This window comes from Brachycentrus maculatus, unplaced genomic scaffold (genome assembly GCF_059751285.1).
Source record: "Brachycentrus maculatus isolate JH-2025_06_01 unplaced genomic scaffold, ASM5975128v1 h1tg000264l, whole genome shotgun sequence".
Lineage (NCBI taxonomy): Eukaryota > Metazoa > Arthropoda > Insecta > Trichoptera > Brachycentridae > Brachycentrus > Brachycentrus maculatus.
Genome location: NW_028281015.1, coordinates 209555 through 229961, shown reverse-complemented (window position 1 = coordinate 229961; position 20407 = coordinate 209555). Strand labels below are relative to the sequence as shown.

The window sequence follows — 20407 nt, the reverse complement described above, 5'->3', positions numbered from 1 at the left end:
CAATTTAAAGGTCGTATTATATAAATACCTTTAATTAAAAAATTTAACTGCTTCCTTCAGTTTCAAAAGCATAATATTTGCTTTAAACCGCTCTAAAAGATTTTATTTAAAAAAAAATAAGGGAATTTTTTATTTGGGCCATTAATTTTTTTAAAGAATATTATTTAAAAAAATCCATTGCAATTACTCGTATATAAAGATTAATTTAAAAATAACATATTTAAGTAGTAGTACTAAGTATTCATATTTATATTTGAATTGGCATTCATGAAGTATTACAATTTTTTATTAATTTTTATTCATTATCAATGCATCATCGGCTTCCATATCCTTCTTCATCTTTGTTGAGATGTCAAAAAAATCCTATAATTGGAGATAGTCCAGATTTGTGTACAAGTATTTTGGATACACTCAAAATGTTGTAGAGTAAAGTTTAGTAAAAAAAAAAACTTCTCTCATGTCGTTGTTTAATATTATCATGTACCTACTGGTGATTGATCACTTTGCCTCCGTTCAGTTATCGATTAACTTAAAATTACATTGATTTGAAGCAATACCCTATGCACCGTTGGGTGCAAACGAAGACGAATAAACGGTTTAACATTTTGTAATTACCAAAAACACCAAAAGAAATGTTTTTAAGTGATTTTAAAACAAAGTTACATTTTTATTGTAAAACGGAAAATCACAAAATTAGTTTAGCTTCAAATATAAATTGTAAAAAAGGTATAAAATATCTTTTGTGGCAAAAAATACTGTCCTGCGAGTGTTTTTGCCTAGAATTTTCACTCATGAATTACATGAAATTATAGTAACTTTAAACATAAAGAGTAAATCCACTCACGAGTAGGCAAAGGCTATGAAACATAAAAAGTTGAAGCCTGAGTAGGGTCATACTAAGCGGTGTTGTATAAGCTGTAGCTAGATTTCAGAGTCACTTGGACGTTAGGTAATTTAAAAAAAAATACTATCATTGCTAGTACAGGCGACGCCACTGTAGTTGCAATACATGTTTCTTCCTGCCAGTCGCGCTATTTTCTTTGACAAACTTTCCTCTATTTTCATTCACCGGACAGAGGTTTCCAGTTATCTCTTGTTTCCCTAGTCTAGCTAGCCCGAGGTGGACTTCAGTTCTAGTGCGGGATTACCGGAGATTAACCTTTGCTTCTGTCGGGAAGAGCGTTTCCTGGACGCCTGAAAATCGCCACGGTCTGACAGACCTTAACGATGCTTGGTGTTACATTGTGTGTGTGTGTGAGACAGTCAAATTAATTTACTTTAAAGTCAATTATGTAATGTCATTTTGTTCATTCTTTTCATAGATTAATTTTTGACAATGTACAATAAAAACAACATTTAGGAGTTTTAAATCATATTTTTATATGTTTAAAAAAAACTGTTTAATTTTATAAAGTTTATAAAATGTGCCACAAAGTATCTGTGAAAAACAAATAAAAAAATAAGTATCAGAGTGCAAAGTCACAAATATTTTTTTCCCTTCCTTCCCCGTGGGAATCGAGCCCGAAGCCACCAGCACGGTAGCTAAACAAGCTAACAATTACACAACGGAAGCGGAATATATGTATTAATGTGTATATATATATATAAATATATATATTTATATATATATATATATATATATATATATATATATATATATATATATATATATATATATATATATATATATATATATATATATATATATTTATATATATATATATATATATATATATATTTATATATACATATATACATATACATATAATATATATATATATATATATATATATATATATATATATATATATATATATATATATATATATATATATATATATATATATTTATATATATATATATAATTATATATATATGTATATATGTATGTATATATATTGAAACTGCCAGCCATATTGAAAGGATTCAAATTCCAAATGCGTGTTGTTTTTATTATAATTATTTTTTTATTCGTTTGGTAGATCAAACAAATTCGTACCTTTATAGTTGAGAGCAAAATATCGATTTGGTAACTTTTATCAAGCTTGACCTTACCGTGATAAATTAGGATACTAAGAATAAGTGCGAAGTTGGAAGTGTTATGGATAAGATCGGAAAGGAAACTCTGGAATAGTTGGGGTTGTAAAAAAATGTCTTAAGTGTGATTGGGGAAAAGGGGGGTGATGTATTTTTTGTGTGAAAGAACGAACTATTAATGCACATATTTTAATATATATTTATAACATTCTATATGGGATTGTTCTTTTAACCCTTATCCGCACCCAATGGTGCATAGGGTACTGTATTGACGCAGTGTTATCTTGATCGTTACTTACACGAATGTAAGGTGATCACTCTTGCGTTTCAGGGACCAGGCCAGGGTAATATTAAATAAATATAAGAGTGTAAAATCAACTTTATTTATTATAACCCCTCCCCCCCTGGGAATCGAACCTGGGACCTCCAGCATCTTAGCTAAATACACTAACCATTATACCGCAGAGGTATTCAAATGCAACGTGGTGTCAAAATTAATTTTGAACATCAAATATGTTTAGAATATTAAAATTTTTGAATAAAATAACAGGAACGTATTTACCACTCTCCTTATCAATTGTGGACAAGTCTACAGTTTACCTGATGACGGAATGGTTATTCCGAAACTGTTAGTCGTAAAGAAGAGTTTTTAAGTGGTATAACAGAAAGTGTACGATGAATGATAAGGAGAGTATTATCTTACAAAACCACATAGTAAACAATGCTTTTTTATTTATTGATTTAGCGTTAAATTTGTAGAACTCCATTTTAATTTATGTATTAATTTGAAATCAAACACAGATTTTTTGAGTCTACTAAGTTGTATTTTATCAACAAAAACACATAAAAAATTATATTGTCACAATTGTTTCGCCTTGTTAGGGCATTATCAAACGAATGTTCGTCAGACATTCGTTTGATAATGCCCCAACAAGGCGAAACAATTGTCACAATATAATTTTTTATGAGTTTTTGTTAATAAAATACAACTTAGTAGACTCGAAAAATCTATGTTTGATTTAAAATTAATACACAAATGCTTTTTTACGTATGAAAAAAGTTTTTATTTTTAATTATGTTGTAGAATAAAATATCGAATAAAAACGAATACAAATTTTATTATTTAAGATTGTTCGAACAACTATAGTTTTGAAAGCTTCGTGAGAAACAATAAACATCTTTCGTGAATGGTAATCACATGAGCTTTTCAATATTGTGTGAAATGAGAGTGTTGGCGTAACAATGTGAAGTAATGTATCTTGTAGAATCAAAGCGGAAACTTCCACAAAATAAGGTTTGTCTTGAACCAGAAACGCTCACGCAAAGCCTCGGATAATATTTGTTTAGCTGGAAATACTATTTGCCTTGTGGCACTTTTGTGTCTGAGTATGTTGAGTACCTACGAATACCTTTGAATGATATACAGTGATATATGTGAACATTTATTTATATCTGATTTTTAATATAATATAATGTAAGTATACTCGTACAAGTTTTTTTTGTTCAATACATTATATTAAGTCACAACATTTTGTGTCTAGTATATTGACAAGTACCTAAGAATAATATTCAATAATATATGTGAACATTTATCAATAGTTAATATTTATTTAAAAAATGGTATTTATGTCCGTCTCCGTAGTGTAATGGTCAGCACGCTCGGCTACCGTTCTGGAGGTCCCGGGTTCGATTCCCAGAGGGGTCAAATAAATATAAGTGTTTTTTTCACTGTAATATTTATTCAATATTGCCCTGGACTGGTACCTGAAGCGGAGGGCCGATCACCTTTCCTTGATGTGTAAACGATCAAGATAACTCACTGCGCACCCCAATGGTGCATAGGGCACTGCGTCGTATAAACGCAGTGCCCTATGCACCATTGGGATGCGGATAGGGGTTTATTATTATTATTTTATTTATGTTATGAGCATATATTTCAAGTTAATTTTGAAAATAATTTACAGTAGGTACAAATAACTGTTTTTTTTTTGTTAAATATAAATTTCAAGTCACACCACATTTTGGGTTTATTCCACTTCTTGTTCACATATCTAGGTTTGGAGAATCTCAGATAAGCGGAGGCTTAGGACTTATTTTTATATATTTTCAGGCATCTCCCAGTATGTAAAAAAATATAATTTTTGAATCGTGAAATTAAAAAGGAATCCATGGATGAGACGAGACAAGCATAATAATTTTGAAAAAAAAGTGTGTTGAGATGGTTTGGGCATGTAAATCAAACGAGAGAAGAATGAATAGCAAAACAAATTAACGAGGCTGATGAAAATTGGAAAAAACTTGATAAACGATCAAGTATTTTGAATACTTAAAAGTAGTCAGGTCAGAAGTTGGAATAATCGGCGGGTATGTATGAGGAAATGCATGAACGTGGAAGAGGTGAGGATTGTTTTCAAAGACAGATTTTTGTAGCGTTCTATTATATTTGCCTATCCCTGTGGAAATATGGCGTGATAGCTTGTTAGTAAGTTAGTTAAAAATACATACGCACATAAAGGGAAGAAAACATATCAAGGAATTTTCTTTCCTATATTCTTCATAATCATTTTATATTTTATATATCAAATTATTAAGAATAATTACTTTATTAATTGTTTTGGCATTCGCTTTGTGGTAAGACATGATGAAATTATAAAAGAAAAACGCTTGTTTTTTACCATTGAGTTTATTTTAAGGTCTAAATATAAACCGTTAAAACTTTCAACTTATAAACTTAGTTTATATTTATAGCTGAAGATGGAAGCATAGCTTCTGAAACTAGTTGTCATAATAAAATAAACTCAAGAGGTAAAAAAACAATGTTTTTTTTTTACAATTTCATGAAGAATTACCATGTGTTTATCTATAAATATACATATATATATTTATATATATATATATATATATATATATATATATATATATATATATATATATATATATATATATATATACATATATATATATATATATATTATATATATATATATATATATATATATATATATATATATATATATATATATATATATATATATATATATATATATATATATATGTATATATATATATGCTTACATAAACCATATACATACAATATGCAAAAATAGGCGACATGTCAATTTCGTTTCTTCACCTTATGAATTTAATCAAAATGTAGATTAAGTTATTAAGTGAAAAACCAAGACTGGGAATAGGGTTAATTGTGCCATTATTGCGAATAAGTACTCTGCTAATTTTGTGGACTTAACGAGTGACTCGCAGTTATCTCTTGTACCACACTTCTTTAGAGTAAGATGTTAAACTCGGTTATGGACAGGAAGAATGAAAGCAGGTTAATTGCTCTTGAAATAGAGTCGTTGATTTCAAATTTCCTGTGTTACGATGTTCAACAACGACAATTTCCTTTAAAAAATTAATTTATTTTATTTTATTTTACCGGGTATAAAAACTAATTTCACTTTTAACTCTATGAAGGATAGAGTTGTGATTAAGTATAGGTAGCTGATTCTTTTTCAGTTATTGTTAATTATTCGTTACTGTTTTTCGGTTCATATTTATTCTTTAATCGATTCTTTAATCAATAATTAGACGACAAGAACTGAGAGTGAAATTATAAGGAAAGAAGAAGAAGATGAGCTGTCCGTTCCGACACCACGGGAGTGGGGCAAATGAGAGCGACGCATACACATCTATACAAGCGATAGAATATGATAATGTCACTCATGCATACGTTGTAGATGCATACGTAAGACGCTATTCATGCACAGTGAAGTACCACGGGTTATTTATTTTAATTTAATTTAATTTTATTTTATTGGAAGGAAGAACAACAGTTACAATATATGATACATACAGAATACAAAAAATAAAATCATGAGAACCAATTATAGTTCTTCACAACTATGCATAAGAGAGGTCTATATAAAGGAAGAGACATGAGACAAGGATGTGACAAAGAGAAAAGGAGATGGCAGTGATGGGAAAAGAAGAAAAGGAAAGGACAGGGAATAGAATTACTTTTTTAGGTTTATAAGATATGTTATATGTTAGTAATATAATATGTATCATTTCTTTTTTTAGGAAGTTAACTTCTATCACGTTTAGGTGCTGCACATGTAATTATTTCATGCAAAAAAAACTAACGAACCATCACGACACTTCTCCGCAGTGGAAGTCAGAGACAGTAGAACTTAGCACCAATCTTTTTCTTTTGTCTTTGCAAAAAATCTTTACCTCTTCCTCATTCATACATCTCCTCAAACATACTCGCCGATTATTTCGACTCCTGATCTGTCCACTTTCAAGTATTTGAAGTACTTGATCATACCAATTTTTCTTCGATTTTTTAAAAGTTTTTTGTTGTTTTTTGTCCAATGCATGATGGCCTGAAAATATGCAATACACATCCGAATTTATGAACTGATTGATATTATTATGACTTCTTTATAATGACTTCTTTTTGAGGAGTCGTTATTTGATTCTATCGTTCATATCTAATTTAGGAGAATAATCATCGTAAAAAGCCATACCGCTTAATTTCGTTAGGCATATTTCGTAATAATACTTCTTTGATGGGTCCACTCGACCTTATAACGAAGAAGCAATCGAAATTGAATGAATTTATCCGGCAGGAATTGAAAGACGAAAGTTTGCTTAATTCGATACAAATTTATTTCGACAAAGAAAATGTCGATCGAAGATTTCCTTAAGTTTATTTCCCAAACACAAACAATCCATCAAATACGATAATGGAGTTAAAACAGGAAAATCAGAGTGAATCTCCAGCTTCGGTTATAATATAAATCAGTGGTTCTGAGCCTTTTTGAAGTAAGGTAGCACTTTTGATCATAATGAAAATTCACGGTACACCAAAAAAAAAAGATTTATTAAACAATGTACAAAGATGATTTATATTTAAGATAAAATTTTCTGTTATATATTATATAATGCAGCTTTTTTAAGGGAAGCAATATTCAATATTTTCTTTCAATATAGTTCTATTTTCTGTTACATATAATGAAACTTTTTTAAGGAAGGCAACATTCAATATTTTCTTTCAATGCTCAATTTTCTGTTATATATAATGAAACTTTTTTAAGAAAAGAAAAATTGAATATTTTCTTTCGATAGAGTTTTATTTTCTGTTATATCTAAAATAATTTCCTGAGTAGTGTTTTCATTTAACGAAGGAAACATATGTACTTTTTTTTCTCAAATGCGATTTTCCTAAAAAGTTACTTTTTTACACAGCTTAACTTTACAAGGATTCTGTCATCCAGCCATTATATTTTTGTAACATTAAGTTTTGGTTTTCATAATTTCGCGGAGCACCTACAACAAACAAGCTCCACGGAGCACCGGTTAAGAACCGCTGATATAAATGAATAACTGAAGAGACAGAATTCGATTGAGGAGATAATGGTGGCAGAATTGCTCGATACATTAATAATAATTCTGCTTAAAATAATTTGTCGTTTACAATGAAGAGACTAAAGCATCAATATAGACAGACAGGGGTTGCGTGATTAGAAACGCGAGAGCGGCTTTAATTTTGCGGCTGATTGAATGTCGCGTCGGCGAAAATCCATTATACCTGATTGTTTATTATACAAATTTAATGTACCCGCTAACACGCATACGAAAATGTCAATATAAGAGAAAATTACAGAATCCACTCTTAAATTAAAACTAAAATTATTTTCCCAGTATGTAAAATACTGTTATATGTACTTTTGTTATGAGATTGATCATATATGTATCCAGAAGTTCTAAAAATTACAGTAGTTTTGTTGTCAATGATGGATGGAATGGTATATACTACACGTGTATCAAGTGATCACATAAACTAGTCTATGACACGCATGTACATATAACTTGCTTAAAAGTAAAAACATAAATATTTTCCCAGAATGTAAAATAATATCAAATATACTGTGTTCTGAGATTGATGTAGAACTTCTAAAAATTACAGTAGTGTGGTAATCAATGATGGGTAGAATGTTGATTGTTACTGTATTAATCACTTAAACCAGCTTACGACAGGTCGTAGGACCTGTAAATACACAGAAATCCGAATTCTTCTTTAACTATGTTGGAATATCAAAATGTAAATTTATTTTTTTCACAATATTTAAAGTGTGTTCAAAACTTTCTTCAGATATCTGGGTTTGCAACATAGGAATTATATCTATTGACATCACAATACGTATCATACTATTTTCCTAACGCATTAGAGATCTAGATCAAATAAACATACATTGTATTTTTTCATTAGATGTTTGTTTTGTATATCCATATAGCATAAGAGAAGGGCATTTAATATTCTTTTTACAAACGATGCGTCTGTGTACCTACTATGTTTGTGTCAAATATGATTTTACAAGGTTAATTTTCCAGAACGAGTAACTAATTATCGTGATAAACTATATAATCTATAAAGCTTTTTAAGCGGTGCAATCAGTTTGATCCAATTAAGTTCAAGTTAGGATATTGAACAAATCAATATGAAACCCACAATACCAAATGCGGTCTCGGTAGGAATTTATTTGTTCAAGGTGTGGTTAAATATTTCCTACCCTTAAAATCCTGTGCTCAGTTAAGTGCTTACCGATAGATACTCTTATAATAGAAATATCAACCAATCGCATACTCGTGATAAATAATTTATATTTTAATGCTGGGTATCTTACGATGAGGGATGATTGGGTGGGTCAAAAAATATCTACCTTCCCTCAAACTATTTTCACATTATTTTCAGTAATACTTTGAACAAATAAGATTACTTCAAAAATTTTAATATTTAATTGCAAAACACTCATAAAATAATTCCGCAGTCACATTGTGGTGATTTATGTTTCCATTTTGAATAATATTTTTACTTGATAAATACCACTTTTGAAGTGATTCGATGTTATCATTATCAATATCAAACTTCATACATGACGTAGAGTGCATCGAAACAGTGCACAATACAATATAATAACTAGTAATTTGATGAATAATTTAAAATAAATTGTACAAATATAAAAGCATTTTTTGTCAATATTTAAGTAAAAATTTATGTAGCGTCACGTTTATTAAAATCTATTGCGACCCGTTTTTCGCATTTTCACTGTCCTTAAATTAAAAATTTATTATTAAGTTTATCTATAATACATAAATAACTCGTCATTTTAAAGATATGTTCTGAACAAATAAATTAATTTTCCGCAATTTTTTTTCAATATGAGTAGTTAGAAAACATCTATTCGCATACAGAAATCCTGGGGTATAAGTATAAATAAAATAAATGTGGTAATTTTACCGTTAAATTATAAACAACGTTTTAAAGATAAAAAAAGCAAATACGAACGTATTTTGGCAAAACATTTATTTCTTAATGTATCGTTATTGTAAATGAGAAAAATAATTTTTGATCAAACAGATGTTAAAGACAGAAATAAGTTTTTTCAAAGTATATTTTCCCGTGTAAAAGCTTTAAGCTTATTATGTTAATTAATGTTTAAAATAAATTTTAATTTAACTGGCACCGTTTACATGGCTGTGTCATATTGACACTACACGATTTTTCCTTAATTTATGCCATTCCTGATTGACTGCTTCGTACGAACACAAACAATCGTACCTACACATATGCTAATAATATATCGGCTCTTGTCAGGGTTTGATAGACACTGTATAATTAGTAATTGTAATTCCACTTTCTATCAGCAAGAAGCGAGATGCAAACGACATTTTGACGAATTAATTTATAGAAATTCTGATTGGATAACAAAACAGGGCACGTCGGCCCAAGAGCCATTCACATACCAGCAATAAGTGAATACTAACAAGGCAATCAATCTGTATTGTATTAAGGAAGCTGCGAGTCCACTCCCTTTGAATAACGAGGAAATAAAAAAAGTTTTCATTAACTTTGTGGAATGACATATTGTATATAGTATCTATATATATATTTTTTATCATTTGTATAATATTAAAATTAAACACTTCATGGGTTTTATTTTATTACACACGAAAACTAGAGATGTTTTTTTACTATTCACATGTAGATGAAAGCATCATATGTCCATATTTCTATGTAATTTATATTGATAATGTATATTAATAATCTACATTCAGCGGTTTAGTTATTCGTCCAACATTTCAACGTGATGACGTAAGACATGTTGTTTTGACTAAGGGGATACAACGAAACACGGAATTCATTCAACGACTGCCGTAGGGGTAACACGTCTTTCCACACCAGATTTTTTTAAAGAATGCATATTGGTTATTATTATTTTTGTTAGTATTTTAACTCCTTTTCTTTCAATAAATCATTTCTTTTTAAAACCATATCATTATTTCGAACACTTATTTTTGAAAACTTATTTTGTCATTACAAAAACGTTTTTTCAGGAAAAAATAATTACGTTAAATTTTACATGGATTAAAAAAATGTTGCTACATAATGAATTATGGGCATTAAATGTTGCATCATTGCATGAAAATCCTTTTACTTTGACTCTTCAGACTGTGCCACCCCGACAATTTTTTTTCTGCTGAATTTAATTAACTCTTAATTTAAATTTCCCGTATTAAACGCTATTAAAGCAATTTTTCTTTGAATATCGTATTCTTGGCAGTCTTAGATCATTTAAGACTTAGATCATTTAGATAAAACGTTCTGTCGTAGACACAAGACAGCTTAATCTTTCTGCGCTCGTTTCAACCAAATGAAATTTGTTTTTCAGTTAAATCTGTTTGCGCGGAAATGGCGAGAGCACGTGGTTACTACTTTGTTGTACCCAACCTGTTTTTTTAACTTTTAGCAATTGGATTGTATGGGGCTGCCTCGTTTCATGAACAATATATAAAATGGTTTAGTAAAAAATCATCACATCATTTGCAAGTAAATATAGATAGAGATAATACAAAACTGTAATTGAATATAATATGTGCAACTGAATTAGGGAGATTTGAAATTATTAAAAAAACGATTTTTAAGGTGGTAGGGATATTTGGAACGAATAAATTACGAGAAAATGGCTAAAATATTTTTGGCAATTGTGAACGGGAGAACAGAACGAGGATGACCAAAAAAGACTTGGCACGACCGGAACCTAAAATCTGGTAGGGTCAAAAGTCTACGTAATCGGAGGGCATGTATGACTAGATGTATGGACGTGATGGAAGCTAGGAGTGAATGTCGGGACATAAGGGTGGGGCGTTCTATATTCTCTGCCTACCTCTGCAGTGAAACGGCGTGATGGTTGTAGTATACGATAAAGTATACCATTACTTCCACAACTACGAATCTCTTTATAAACCACACTCACATAATTGATTAACTTGGTCGATTTTTTTTTCGGTCTACTTGGTTTCTACACCCGTTGAAACTCGATTCATAAATGGTTCTTCTATCAAACATTCTCTCTATGCTCATGTACTAAACTATCTTCTTAAGACACTTTTATTAATTTGATCCAAAACTCTTATCTCGGTCTAACATTCTTCCAGTATTTTCTCATTTCTACATTTATCATCAAACAAGAGACCGCTTCGACTTTATCGATTGCTTCATTTTTTTGTTATGTCATTGTAGTTTTGTCGTTTCTTCAAAATAGTTTTTATTACTCGGAATCACGCGGTATGTTTTAAGCTAATAAAAATGTATGAATGTTTCTAGATTACTTTTTTTTATGAAAGAAAGGCACCCTTCATTTCATTTATTAATATTTTTATTATAATTTTTGGAAATTGGATAATTCACCCAATGGATGATGACAATTGTACGAATTGGTTTTATTGAACACAAATATAATTTGAATATATTTTGTTGAATGTTTTCCGCAGATACTTTGTGGTATATTTTATAATATCTTTATAAAATTAATAGACTTTGTTTTCACAACTTTTTTATCAATACAATTCAACCTACCGGTTTCAACGTTACATTGTCATCATCAGGGTTTATCTTAATTTTTTTGATTCAAAATAAACCCCGATGATGACAATGTATTGTTGAAACCGGTAGGTTGAATTGTATTACTAAAAAAGTGATAAAAATAAAGTCTATTAATTTATAAAGATATAATTTGAATACTTTTAAAAATGTTTTCCATATATAATAAAGAAATTAGTGTGATAACACGTTGATGAATTATCGAGGTTATCATATATATTTTAAGTCGACGAAACATATGTCGTTTTTATACGAAAGCAGATGGATAGGTGCCGTGGCGTAATTGGGTAGACGATTGACTGCAAAACAGGCGTCGCGGGTTTGATTACCATCAATTGCAAAATTAACGTAAATATCAAGAAATATATTTTTTTAAATGGTCTCTCATCATTTTTCCTAAATTTGGAATAATCAATTAATAACAATTTTATTTAAAACCAAGTAACATTTTTTTCTGCTTAAAACACAGTCTTTGTTTAAAAAAATAAGTTTTACTTTGAAATAAATATTTGGTTTCAAAGAGAAAAAAGTTATTGAAATGTGAGATTGGATTATTATAATATTATATACATTGATAATGATTTGAGAGTTCACCATTAATAAATTTAAAGATCAAGATTAAACCGATTCTTAACGAAGCAGTGCCCTATGCACCATTAGGAGTGGATAAGGGTTAGAAGAAGAAAAATGTTTTTAATTATAGTAAAATAATATTACTCAATCTTTGATATATTTTTTCTTTTAGGTAACATTTTATTAACTTAGGATTTTTATGAAAACCACGTTTTTATATAAGCGAGCATTCTACATAAGTTGATTACTCGGAACGATTTCTCCCTTATTCGCTAGTACTCTACACAATAAGAATCATTCGATTCCCCTCAATATCTTCTCCATAGAAAAATGATATTCGGGTAGATGTGTACTTAATTGAAATCGCTTGAGCGCTCTCTCTCTATATATATTTTCGCGAGAAGATAGTTCTTAAAGTATCTGTTGAAAGTTAAATCAATTTCCCCCTCGATTGCCAAACTCAAAGGATTCATTGTGCTTTGGACCAATATAATAAATTCAACCCTTAGATATATTATGTACACTGGAACAAGAAAGACGTGCGAGGGAAGGTGTAATTTATATCACTATTTTTGAGGTTAGAGCCTTAGCGATATTATCTCAATAAAAAATATTATAAAAGCAATTTAGAGAAAATAATTTTATAAGAATGCGAAAATTTTTGACCATCGTAGTTCTTTTATTCTTAATTTTTTTATCTAAATTTTACTAGGTAAATACCACAATTATACATACGAACAAATATCTACAAATTAGTTAATAAAATTACGCTATTCTCAACATTTTGAGAGTGTCCAAATACATATACACAAATCTGGGTTTTGTCCACTTAAATTATAATTTCTATAATAAAATTCTTAAATTATAATTATAATTAAGTCTCTGCTTAATAAAAACTTTCTTAATCCCACATAGATCGCTGTTGTGAACTGATATATACTGTGTCATGAGATTGATCATATTTAATATTTAGGAGTCCCAAAATTTTGAGTGGTGCAATTGTCAATCGTGGGTAGAATGGTGAATGTTGCACTTTTGCAAAGCGATCACTAAACCAATCAATGACAGGTTAAAGGCCCTTTTAATATCTTAATTTTTATTTTCTTCTCATTTGAATAAATAAAAAAAATAGATTAGCGATATTGCTCAAGGTTTGAACCTAATGATTAAAATATGAGGGCAGATAGTGCTTGTATGTATATTAGCAAAAACGGAAAATAATCTTATCATATAAGACTTAGTTTCAGTTTGAATGAACAAACTTTTATTTTTACTGATTAAATTAATTAGTAAGTTTAGAGAAAATAAATGTATGTAGAAGATAAGTTATCTTATTTAGTTTCAAAGTTTTTCTTTTAGCTTACAGCTTCACGCATCACGCGCCGCACACTAAATTTGAGGACTAACGTAATGTCTCATTGGCGGTCGCAGTTCCCACACACGCAGAAATACGTGATCCTTGTGAAACAAGGAGACATATGTGGTACATACCTGTAGCGGCTCTCTGTAATCTAGTAGATCTTGTAACATACGTGTATGTGAAGAAAGAAAATGAATTGAAGTACGTGACGTCTTATCATGTATGAATCATACTGATTGGAACTAATCGCTTTATCAAAATAACTTTGGAATCTTGGAAAATTTTTGAATATATCGCTCATTCCTTTCAACAACGTCATATTTCAAAAACTTGATTTTTCGGGAGATCGATTTAAAGTTTAAAAATATATAATGTTTTAAAAATAAATATCAAGCCACTTATCGGACTTTTTACTGTGCAACAGATCTTTTTAGGTAAAACCCGTTTTTATTAATGGATATTTAATAAAATATTAAGTTTATTTAAAAAAAATAAGTACAAAACCTTTTCTTCGAAATGCAAAAACAACACTTTCTGTCCTGTAGCGGGTAAATATTAGGTTAAAAATATGCCGTTTTTGCTGGGATAACGTAATTTTCTGGGCATTCCAAAAATATGCGCAACTGAAAATTTAGTGTGTAGACACAACATTAAATTATCCTAATAGTTTTAACAAAATACCATCAAGAAACTCTTTTTCTATGTTTTTTGAAGATATTGAAAAACAAGTGATTTTCTTCACAAAATTTTGGATTTGATCACATATATCTTCACAAATATGGGTATCCGCCGTTATTTTTGAATTCATTATATAAAATCATGTTTTCACGCGTCTTCTTATATATGAAATGATTCGGGAAGAACTTTGACAACATTTAAAAATAAGGGTATTTGCTAAATAAAAAGCTTACTGAACTCGACTACATATAAATTGGATACATATATGAGTTAAAAATTTGAGTAGTGTTGTTGTCAGTCAAAAGAAAATAATATCGAGGATGTAAAAAAAGAAGCGGCAAATAAAAAAATCTGTTTTTTCAGTACTAAATTATGCACAATTTAAGTGTGCCCAAATATTTTTTCACAAATCTGGGTTTATTCACTGTGGAGTAAATTATATTAAAATAATCTCAATATATAAGAATATGGAGTTTTGGATATTTACAGGGCTAACGATCTATAAAAAGCTGGTTAAAGGGATCATTTTACACAAGTGTAATGAGTGACAACCACATACTAAAGTTGTATGTCAATCATGGGTAGAATGGTAAATGTAATACATTTATATAGTGATCACTTAATATATGACAGATTTTAAGCCCTGTAAATACCGAGTCTTTCATATTCTTCCTCAGCCACGTTGAGATATCAATTAAACCTCAAATATTGTCACATCTAGATTTATTTGAAAAAACTATATTTTAAATATTATATACTTTGAGAATACTATTTGCCATATCTTAGTTGTAATATATTGTATTATATTATATTCTCGACAAAAACAGCACATTCTGCCTTTGTATCCATAAAATAATACGTTTAAAATATATTAAATCATAGCGGTGCTTGTGTGCGTAATACAAAGTTACATAACACAATTTCAAGTTTCGAAAGAGAACCCCCAACTGATTCTAGATAGGCCTGCTACTATAAGGAATACCATCTTTCCCGAATTTAGCTTTCTTCGGGTGGGAAATGAGTGTTGAATTGCTATCTAAAACTAGCTAATCACAGCCACGCGTTGCTGTGGCTTAGTCTGGCTTAATAAACTTTAAAAAAAAAAGAAAATTGAAAGCACATGTTTAATTTCTCAATGCTTGTATAACAATGAAAATATTAAATATGATAAAACAACAACAATATAGTTTTATCTACCTTTGTTTTATTTGACCAGTGATTGGAATTCGTCGTTACCGATATCACCAGTCTGACGATGTCGATAACGACGAAACCCGGTCACTTGTCGAATAAAATAAAAATGGAAAAACCACATACTTAAATAGTTGTTTTATTATATATTAGAACGCGGTCAGATCGGGAGTCGGAATAATCGTCGGATTTGTATGAATGCGGAAGAGGTGAAGATTGTTTATAAAAACATAGTCGTGTGGCATTATATTTTCTCTAAATGTAAATAACGGTGTTTTTTTTGTTTTTAAATATTAGTTACTAGTTCTCTATTACTTTAGTCTTTAAGTCATTGTTTGTGTTCGTCTTAAATTGTATTCTGTTTTTTTATTTTATTTTTGGAAACATTGTTATTTTTTTTTGTTGTGTTCTTATTGTTTTTATTTTATTAAAATTAAAAAAGGTAATGAGGGGATCCCGAGGGGTGGGGATGAAGTGTCGGCCTCTGTCCGTACATCCTCCTCCCCCCTCATTAATTGAATAGAGTAATATTTATTTCTTCAGAAATATTTTGAAGATTTTCCTCTATGTGCAGCTGACAGAGAGTCCCTCAGGACTCTATAACTGCTGCGGGTGGATGGTGGGCTCAGATTCCAAAAATTATATTTTCTCTGTCTACCTCTGCGGGAAGCGCTGTGATGAACGTTAGTACAAATTTTTAATCTAAGAAACAAAAAATAACGCCAATGCAAAGAATTTATTAAGTACAGTCAGTTGTCAAAAAGCACGCTGTTGACCATAAGCAATGTTGAAAACTACGTTTGTTGCTCTTACGTTCATCAGATGGCGTTGCCATTTCGTTAAATGTTTTTACCTGTCGCTATCGAAAACACATATCATTGGTGTATAAAAATGATTCGATTTCAGAATATAACAAACAAAAATTGACATTTTTATTTTCATAAATATACGAAAATATGCCGTATTTGAATAAAACATTTACAATTACTTTGGAAAATTTAAAGCTTTGAACAAACGAATAGTTGAATTTTTATTTATACAGAATCTTTATATAATTTGTATTTGTACATATCAAACCTGGTTTCTATTTAAATTATATATAAAGAAGATTTCATATATCGTTTGAACATTGATGGTCAAAAATAAAAATAAAAACAAATATAAAAATAAAGTCACCTCTATCACTACCAACTAGGGTTACTTATGGATTTGTATATAACTAATTATCGTTGATACATTGAATATCATTGTAATGTGAGGATGCAGAGCATCTTGTTATCTCTACATATGAATAATTTATTATTCAAGATTTGGTGGCATCCCTTGCATAATATAACACGGTCTATGTAGAGCCTTTTGATCCTGAGAAGGGACACGTAATACACATGCGTGTGGATAGAATTACATCTAATCATGTAATTTTACGCTTGGCTGTGTATCAAAACAATTAATTGAGGTATTGATGAAATTTAATAGGTAAATTATGTGGAATAATTGAAATACACATACGTAAATATACATATATTAAATACATACGTACACACATATATGTGCATATATATATATTTATATATATATATATATATATATATATATATATATATATATATATATATATATATATATATATATATATATATATATATATATATATATATATATATATATATATATATATATATATATATATATATATATATATATATATATATTTAAATATATATATATATATATATATATATATATATATATATATATATATATATATATTATATATATATATATATATATATATATATATATATATATATATATATATATATATATATATATATATATATATATATATATTATTAGATTAAAGCCAATATTTTTAGCTTTTCCACTTTTTTATTTGACTAGCGACCGGGTTTCGTCGTTACCAACATCATCAAACTGGTCGGTGATTTTGGTAACGACGAAACCCGGTCGCTGGTCAAATAAAAAAGTGGAAAAGCTAAAAATATTGGTTTTAATCTAATAATAAATTAAAAATGCAATTCCATCACGAAGTGTCAGTGGATAATATAAATATATATATATATATATATATATATATATATATATATATATATATATATATATATATATATATATATATATATATATATATATATATATATATATATATATATATATATATATATATATATATATATATATATATATATATATATATATATATATATATATATTTAAATAGAAACCAGGTTTGATATGTACAAATACAAATTACATAAAGATTCTGTATAAATAAAAATTCATGAAAAAATTCGTATATTTATGAAAATAAAAATGTCAATTTTTGTTTGTTATATTCTGAAATCGAATCATTTTTATACACCAATGATAGGTGTTTTCGATAGCGACAGGTAAAAACATTTAACGAAATGGCAACGCCATCTGATGAACGTAAGAGCAACAAACGTAGTTTTCAACATTGCTTATTGTCAACAGCGTGCTTTTTGACAACTGACTGTACTTAATAAATTCTTTGCATTGGCGTTATTTTTTGTTTCTTAAATTAAAATTTTGTACTAACGTTGATCACAGCGCAGCGCAGCGATTCCCGCAGAGGTAGACAGAGAAAATATAATGCCACACGACTATGTTTTAATAAACAATCTTCACCTCTTCCGCATTCATACAAATCCGACGATTATTCCGACTCCCGATCTGACATACATACATGTGCATATTTATATATATATATATATATATATATATATATATATATATATATATATATATATATATATATATATATATATATATATATATATATATATATATATATATATATATATATATAAATATATATAAATATATATATATATATAAATATATATATATATATATATATATATATGTATATATATATATATATATATATATATATATATATATATATATATATATATATATATATATATATATATATATATATATATATATATATATATATATATATATATATATATATAAATATATATATATATATATATTTATATATATATATATTTATTTATAACTCCAAAACGTCTAATTATCTTTGTAGATCTATTATATTTAGTTACCCTTCTTATCAATATCTGTTCACTTTTTAGGAGAAATCACCTTTCATTCCTTGACTTAACATATAATTTTTCAGCAGAATAATTAATGTATTGTAGTATTAATATGTTCAGGTTATGATATATTTTATTTAATTTAATATTTATTACTCCACTTACATATGTAAACAAGCAAAACATAGTTTTATTTCATTACACAAGACTTGTTTAAAAAATTAACCTTTAAATTAACCGGGAGTACAAAAATTGAAGTCCGACTTTCTCTGGGGAGTGGGTTCTTTTTACATGAAATATTTTTTTTCATTAAATCGATGTATTATGAAGATAGAAATTATGTTAAAACATATTTTTTGAAAAACACCCATTGGAAATATTTTTCAAAAATGACAAAATTACACACAAATATCCACAGATGTGATTGCTATACAAGTTACATAATACCAACTGACAGACGGACTTCGACGTTCATTAACGTCCATACTCCTTTAAGGAAAATTCGCACCGACGTTCATTTACGTCCATACTCCCGGACAGGTTAAGGATGTTTTGTCATTACAAAAACTATAATAAGTCGTATTATACAAGTGTTTAATTTATTTGAATAATTAACTCATCATTCCACAAATTTAATGCCAAATGCAATCTATTTTATGTATTGTTTCGGCATTCACATTGTGGTAAGACATGATGAAATTGTAAAAGAAAAACACATTTTTTTAACATTTAAGTAATATTTAGTTTATATTTAGACCCGAAGATGGAAGCATCTGTAGCTTATATGTAGCTTAAAATAAATATTTAATAAATAAAACAACTTTGTTTTCATCACTTTTTATTTTTTCCTGTTTTTTAAATCACATTTTCGCATGGTGTACGGAGTGCGTGGATGTTTTTGTTATCGTAAGGGAAGTATAATTAACTATAACCTAACTATGAGTTTTTCAATGTTTTAGAAAAAGTACATAAACCTGATGATGACAAGGTTCTTGTCAAAACCGTATGTAAAATAAAAAGTGGTAAAAACAAAGTTGTTTTATTTTATAAAGTGTATAAAATGTGCCACTAAGTATCTGCGAAAAACACTCAAGAAATAGAATAAATATAACTCAAGTGGTAAAAAAATAAGTGTTTTCCTTTTACTAGTGTAATCTAGTTTGCCTTCATATTTTAGTGACTTATTGACGTTAACTTATTGATAATATTATTCTCATCAACAAGTATAAACATTATAAACAGTATAAACATTTCCGGTCCTATATCGAATGTCATTCGACATCGACTTTATTCCGGTGAGACCTATGTCCACTGTCATTCGAAATTTTTTTCTTCATTAGTTTAGTGTTAAAATAGAAGCAAACCTATTTATGTTCTCGCTCGTATTTAGTGTAAAATGTAATAATAAGAGAAAATATTGCATACATTAAAAAAAAATTAACACAAGTATAGTTTTATTTAAAAAAAACTTGAATGTATTGTTTAACCCTGTAATGCTGTAAATCTTTTGTGGAC

At 28.4% G+C, this 20407-nt stretch overlaps 1 protein-coding gene across 1 annotated transcript in view; it reads right to left on the bottom strand.

Annotated features, from left to right (window-relative positions):
• The window catches only part of LOC148305701 (lachesin-like), a 168609-nt gene that overhangs the window by 25490 nt on the left and 122712 nt on the right, over positions 1-20407 (bottom strand). The gene's annotated exons all lie outside the window — the stretch shown is intronic.